The sequence below is a fragment of the Gekko japonicus genome, unplaced genomic scaffold, assembly GCF_001447785.1.
Source record: "Gekko japonicus isolate JY-2015 unplaced genomic scaffold, Gekko_japonicus_V1.1 scaffold3422, whole genome shotgun sequence".
NCBI lineage: Eukaryota > Metazoa > Chordata > Lepidosauria > Squamata > Gekkonidae > Gekko > Gekko japonicus.
In genome coordinates this window covers 146,076-153,514 of record NW_015173242.1, presented here as the reverse complement: position 1 = coordinate 153,514, position 7,439 = coordinate 146,076, and the positions used below count along the sequence as shown (strand labels likewise).

The 7,439-nt window shown below is 44.3% G+C and overlaps 1 long non-coding RNA gene across 1 annotated transcript; it reads left to right on the top strand.

Annotated features, from left to right (window-relative positions):
* The first annotated feature begins 267 nt into the window (after window positions 1-267).
* LOC107120126 lies at window positions 268-3,465 on the top strand. Its single transcript, XR_001482817.1, has 3 exons — window positions 268-288; window positions 1,577-1,599; window positions 3,340-3,465. It is a non-coding gene; the product is annotated as an uncharacterized LOC107120126 (long non-coding RNA).
* Window positions 3,466-7,439: the final 3,974 nt, after the last annotated feature.

Below are 7,439 nucleotides of genomic sequence, written 5' to 3'. Positions count from 1 at the left end.
GGAGCCCCCCTTCCTGAGCGGAGACAAAAATTTGTGAGCTGGAGGCTAAAAAACTGTGAGCTAGCTCACACTAACTCAGCTTAGAGGGAACACTGCTTGACAACTGCTTTTTTTCTCCTTTGGAAATACTCAGCATTTGTTTTCATGCTTTTGATCGTTGGGGACCCAAAGTTGGGTGGAAAGGCAGCATAAAATGTTTTAAAGAAGTAAAAAACAATAAGTGGGGAAAAGCAAAGGGACTCGCACTTATTTCTGGTTTCTTTTCACAGGTGTCGGTCAACAGCGCAGGTGAGTTTCCTGAGGGCTCTGTGTCGCCTTCCCTCAAACAAAGGCAGCAGCCGTAGGTATTCTAATAGGAGAAGCCCAAGAGCCAAGTGCCTTCTGTCTTTACACAGCATCCACTTTCTATGCACAGGAGCACATGCCTCAGTTGCTCTGTACAAGGTGGGACTATAGCCAGTGAGGGGGGGTGTCCCAGTATTATTCTCCTTCCCAAGCAGGACAGGTGGTTTGTCTGTGGGACTTCTGAATTCCAATTACGTCACTGCTCTACAGCTCTGTACAAGGTGGGACTATAGCCAGTGAGGGGGGGTGTCCCAGTATTCTTCTCCTTCTCAAGCAGGACAGGTGGTTTTGTCTGTGGGACTTCTGAATTCCAGTTACGTCACTGCTCTACTGACCTGTGGTCAAAGTGTGAAATGGTCTTCCTCTTCTCCACCAGCTTCCCCTTTTTTTTTGTTTTTTCAGCCTGCCTCTCCATCCTCCACCCACCCCCTCTCTCAGATCCTCTCCTACTTTAGGCCTCTGCTCCCCCACCAATGTAGTTTGCCTGCCATCCACCCCAGTGCCAAAGCCTCATGCAGAGTCTTGTAAAGCCAAACAGACATTCCTTCCCCCTCAATGAAATGTGGTCCCTTTTTTTTTTTTTGCTGGCACAGAACTAATGCAGGTGAACATTTCCAGGCATTGTGGCTGCACAGTCAGTTGGGGGTGGGGTGTGTGGCTTCCAGGTGACGAGCCTCTGGCAGCCAGGTATTTTTCCCCCCAGCCAGCTAACAGCCTTACAGTGTTTCATTATGTCTGGGCTTGAGTTAGTGAGGCATAAGAATTGGCTGTTCTTAACGTTTGTGGGTCTCTGACTCTCTCACGAGGGTATAAATGTTGCTAGAATGTTTTCATAGCAGGTACCTAGCTGTTCTGTGACCCAGAATTCCGTGACCACTGCAAACGTTTCTGGAAGAGAGATGTTTTTATAATATACTCAGTTAAGGCTCAGGGCATGGCCTGTTTCTCCTGAAAGCAGCAGTTCTCGCCCCGGGGCAAGAGAGTCCGTGAAGGGAATGGAATGCTGGCATTTCCTCTTTGTGTGATTGAACAACCTTCAGGCTTGGGGAAGAGGGATTTAATTTGCTGGCACAAGACAAGCTTGTTTACACAAATGTTTGTCGAGCGTGAGGTTAGTTCAGCTGGCCCTGAGTACAGGTCATAAAATGTCCCAGAGTGCCTTTCCATGTGATTGTTGATCTGGGGGTGCTTACTCATGGTGTTTGTCTTGTTTCTGCTCCTTTTTTTCCAGAGGAATATGAAGAAGCTCTGAAGGTAACGTCTTTGGCCCATTTCGGAGCACTACCGCGCCACAGTACTGGGAGTGGAGAACCTGTGGGGCTCTTTTCCTCCAGCACCTCTTGGGGTTGCCCCTTCCCACGGCTGTTGTTCTGAAGACCCCCTCTCTGAGGCGAAGGGGGGTGGGCCTGGTCCCAGCCTCTCTCTGCAAGGGTTTCAGAGCTGCCTGGATTTCAGACCGGAAGTGGGGTGGAGGGCCGGGGGAGCTGGGACGCTTGGTTTGCTGGTGTTGCCTGTCACACACCTGTGTGTTGTGGTGTGGTGTGCTGTTGCAGTTGGTATGACCTGTCCGGCCAGGGCTATTTTTGGGCAGGAACGCACAGGAACGGAGTTCTGGCTGGCTCCCAAGTTAGCCATGCCCAGCAGGAACTCATTAGCATAATAGGCCACACCCAACAGCAGAAACTCATTAGGATTGGCTACATTAGGGGTGTGTGGCCTAACATGCAAAGGAGTTCCTGCTACAAAAAAGGCCCTGGACAACAAACAAGATAAACAGAATAAGAAGCAAACGATGGGTGTGACTGGATGACCACACTTCTGGTAACGGGTGTGTGTGTGTGGCCTAATATGCTAATGAGCTGTGCTGTCATGGGGGTGTGGCCTAATATGATAATTGGTTTTGCTGTTAGGTGTGGCCTATTATGCTAATGAGTTCCTGCTGGGCTTTTTCTGCCTGTCCCAAGAGTTCACAAATTCTTGTCGTGTCCCTTGCATGCTACTTGGTATGGGGGCAAGATGGGGAAGCTGCCATGGTGTATTCATAGCCCACACCTTTCAGACTGAGGGATCCCTTCTTCTAGTCATGTTAAGTCTTGGCAGAGCTGTTCCTGTAATATTACACACACACTTGAGGAGATGACCCTTTTGACTTCCTGTTAACGGTGCTTCAGAACTGGTAAAATGAGTTACTTGAACATGCACCGGTGCATTCCAAAGGGGTGTGAAATTCTTGTGTAATGATGCCATACTGTTAGGGATGCTTGTCCACCCCCTGGTCACCTTGTGGGAAGAGGTCCCTTATTGCAGTCCACCTGGTTCCAAACACTTCTGGTAGACTCCTTGTTCTCTTCCGTCACTTTGATCATGTCACCTTTTGCTATCTCCCTATGCTGGTTCGTTATGCTTTGTATCAATTTCAGGCTTGTCTGAATGATGCCACTTCTAATGTACAGAGGACAGTTTAGTTTCATTGTGTTTGTGCTCTCAAAAAGCCTGCCCAGGACCATATGACTTTCCCCAGTTCCTGGGGGTGGAACTAAGGCTGAAAAAACGGTGTCAGGCCGATGAAAGAGTTGCTGACTTTTCAGGTCTTCTGCCAAGAGATTTGCTGCCCCATGCTGGCAGAGGGACAGCTTGACCTGGTTCTGCCTTTTCCTTCTGAAAGTCACCTGGATTTGATTTCTCTTTTCTTGTGGCTCATTTCCTGACTCAGCTGCTGTGGTTTAGTTTTCTGCAGTTGCCTTGCTGCCCATTTACTGATATGAGACGGGCATGATTGCATGGTCTCAGATTCAGGCTCTTCTTCAGAGCACCTGCCCTCGCTTCTTGAGGGATTTTTGTTGTTGTCGTAAATTCTGACTTTCCACTTGGCAGCAACTGTGTTATGTTGCCTTCAGTGTTAGGGAGTGCCTTGCATAAGGAAGTTTCCTGAGTGGCTCTTGAGAGAGGCAAGAGAGTGTGAAAAGTGACCTTTATAGCAGGCTCTTTCTTTAGATCGCTGCAAAACAAGGCCGCCAGCTACAGATGAACGTTTATGAATTAAGTCCTGCTCTGGGCACATCTTCGTGTCAAGTCCCTGAGGAATTTGAGGTGGCCCCTGGGGATGGGAGGAAACATCTCTCCCACTACTCCATGCTTGCCCACACCTTGGGGCCAGACAGAGACCTGGAAAGAGTATTTTCCAAATCATTTCTAAAAAATACGTATGGTATCAGATTGATCTAATTTCTGTGCACTGAGGACAAGCAAGTCCTAGGTTACAAACTGAACTCTCCAATGCAAGAACAAGATGCATTTCTTCCTTTAGGAGGTGCGATTGTCAGAAGAAAATAAAAAGGTTTCAGTTTTGTTTTTGCATGTGGGTGGGTATTCTGTTTGTAATAATTGTTTGGATACACTATATTTTTAATATGCTTAGTTGTGATAATTTCATGCCAAGTAAAAATGTCCATAGTCATATTTTATGTTCCTAAAGTAACGGAATGACTTTCAATCTAGAAAAGACAAAAGAAATGCTAATGTAACATTTTTTTTCAATTTTTCCAAAAAATTCCGTCCCCCCCCCCAAAAAAAAACCGGTATTTTTCCCGAGCTTCAAAATTTCCGGGAATTTTACATCTCTAGTTTCCTTCCGATAATTCCAGTGGCGTAGCTGTGTTAGTCTGTTGTAGCAAAACAAAAGAGAAGTCCAGTGCTATCTTAAAGACTAACAACATTTATTCCAAGGTAGGTAGCTGTGTTGGTCTGAAGCAATAGAACAAAGTTACAGTCCAATGGCACCTTTAAGACCAACAAAGTAGTTGTCTATATAGGAGTGGTTTGTTCAATTCGCATGCAAGATAGCATGCAAAATGATATGTAATTCCCTTTCAACATCTGACGAAGTGTGCCTGCACATGAAAGCTCACACCTTGAGTAAAAGTTTGTTGTTCTTAAAGCAGGGCTCTTTTTGTACCATATTAGGCGACACACACCCTAATGTAGCCAATCATCCAAGAGCTTACAGAGCTCTTCTTACAGGGGCTACTGTAAGCTCTTACAGGATTGGCTACATTAGGGGTGTGTGGCCTAATATGCAAAGGAGCTCCTGCTACAAAAGAGCCCTGCTTAAAGGTGCCATTGGACTCTGTGTCCCAACATTTATTCCAGTATGAGCTTGTGTGAAACAGAGCTGGTTATTTGAAGAAGGGAGCTCTGTCTCATGGAAGCTCATACTAAAATAAATGTTGATTGATAAGGTGGGGCAGCCGTGTTGGTCTGAAGCAGCAGAACAAAATTCGAGTCCAGCGGCACCTTTAAGACCAACAAAGTTTTATTCACGGTATAAGCCTTTGTGTGCATGCACACTCTGTATCTGAAGAAGTGTGTGCCCTTGTTCTTCAGAATACATGTTGTTAGTCCTTAAGTACCACAGGACCTCTATTTGCAAGATGCTTTCCGCCTATGCCAAGCTTGGCTTTCAAGAACGTGTGCTCATGATAGAGAGTTAACACCTGCCCCGTTTAGCGGAGTGTTTGAAAGGGCTCACAAAACTAGAATATTATGAAAATGGGATCTCTGCTTAGGTGGGGCTGGATCTATAGGGGTTTCACTGAAAACCCTTTTCAGCAGTAGTCTTGAAGCTCAGGTTTCAGAATCTGTGTTGGGTGTCATGAAGAAGAATAGAAAATGAGCCCTGTTGGATCAGACCAGTGGCCCACCAAGCCCAACAACCTTCGCCATGCAGCAGTTAATCAGTTACCTCACAGGGCTAACAAACAGGCTATAGAGGCCTTGATGGTCTCCCCCCCCTCCCCCCGTTGAAAGCCATTTGTGCTAGTTGAGACTTTTCACTGCCCCACTGGCAGTGATGTAGTTACTTTTAGAGTTTTTAAAAAATCATTTTGTCTGATTGTGCAAACGGGACGTAACCAGTCAGTGACTCTTGGAAGCAAAGTGGACAGAGTTAACCATTCCAAATCAACATCACTTAATATGTAATCCAAACATAAAGTCCATATAGGGAGTTCTTCAGGTGGACCTGGAATGGACTGACAGGTTCCCTGAGTAGAGATGTGAAGGCCCGGGAAAAAAACCGGAAACATTCGGGGAAAAAACCAGTTTTTTTCCTGAAGCCTTTTTTGTTTTTTTCCGAAAAATTGAAAAAAGAAAAGAAAAAAATTGATTACGGAACATTTTATTTTAACATGATGAATAAAATATTTTAAGACAAGGTGTTCAAATATTTTCCAAATCATTTCTAAAAAATATATATAGTATCAGATTGATCTAATTTCTGTGCACTGAGGACAAGCAAGTCCTAGGTTACAAACTGAACCCTCCAATGCAAGAACAAGATGCATTTCTTCCTTTAGGAGGTGCGATTGTCAGAAGAAAATAAAAAACTTTCAGTTTTGTTTTTGGATGTGAATGGGTATTTTGTTTGTAGTAATTGTTTCGATACACTATATTTTTAATATGCTAGTTGTGATAATTTCATGCCAAGTAAAAATGTCCATAGTCATATTTTATGTTCCTAAAGTAACAGAATGACTTTCAATCTAGAAAAGACCAAAGAAATGCTAATGTAGCATTTTTTTCCAATTTTTCCGAAAATTTCCGTTTCCCCCCCAAAAAAACTGGGGAAAAACCGGTTTTTTTCCAAGCTTCAAAATTTCCGGAAATTTTACATCTCTATCCCTGAGTCACTCACTTGGTTAACCTGAATAAATACTCTCCCTTTGTTCTTAGACAATTGCTAGAGGATGCTATTATAAAAAACTAAAATCTTGTGGAACCATCTTAAGGCTACAGTCTTGGGGTGACAGTTTGCCAAAGGTCATACTTTTACATCTTTATTTTCCCTAAGCATTTTAGATCTAAGCACTTTATAGCTCCCCCTGTTTGGGGAAATAGGATGCCAATTTTTGCAATCCCATGCAGATGGTAAGAATTTTCTTGAGAATGCCTCCCACCCATAAACGTGTTACATTTTTAACAGCTGAATTATATTTCCCTTCTTCCAATTCCTTGGTTTATTTTCAGGATAGTTTCTTACAGGTTGTTCCTGAGTTTTCTTCTCTGTGTGCACACATAGCTCTCTTCTTCCCAATCCCCTGGTGCTCCATGAATTCCATTCTGTTTTCCCAATCCTGTCCCAGTCTCTCCATCCAAAGGCGTTTAGATTCAAAACAGATGAGCAAAAGGCTCAGTTTGGCCATAGGTTGTAATAGAATGAACCATCAGCCTGGTAAAGTGTACAGAACTAAAACAAAAATGTCATCCCTTTTTGGTGGTGCCTGGTGGCAGTGCAGTTCATTATCCAGATATCCGTCTGCCACATGAATCTTGAAATGCAGTTGAGACTTTTCAGCTTTGGCAATTAGCCACAAAGGGAGCTCAGGCTGTTTGTCACGTTGCCCTCTTATTTGTGTGATCACCGCTTCTTTCCCCACAAATTGTGCACCTGAATTAATGGTGAGGCAAATCCTCGGGTATTCCCTCTGTGCAGATGCAAAGATGCCATCCTGTAGGGGGCTGGATGGTGCGTCCCGACTAAAATAGCGGGAGGCACATTTCAGCAGGCTCGAAATGGCTCCCTGTTATCCAGCAATTTCACAGAACCACACCAGGATTTTATCATTGCATACCAAGGTGCAACTAGTGAGCTTATAGTTTAAATGTGCGTTGTAGGTCACACCACCAAAGTTATCCTAGTTATTTGTTGTGTTAATAAACAGTGATGACCTTTTGATAATTTGGTTTGACCTTCTTTTGTTGGGCAAATTACCTAAAGCTGTAACTTCTGTGTTGTAAGAAAAATAGTTTTGTGCCGCAGATGTTGCAGTCCAGAGGTGTTAAGTAAACCTGTTCCAGGGAAAGATGGACCCAATGAAAAATCCTAGCCCTTTCCTTGCCCCTCCCACTGTTCTGCATAGAGGAATCCCTGTGGCTTTGGAGAGCATCTTGGGACATGCAGTCCCTGCTCTAACTCATTCCTAGCAGGAAGTCCTCTCATATTTTAGTAGGGAAAACAATGTGGCCAAGATCGAAAAGCATCTAAGTGTGTTTGCTTGGCCTCTTGAGTGGATTATGAATAGGTTCAGAGAGGTTGT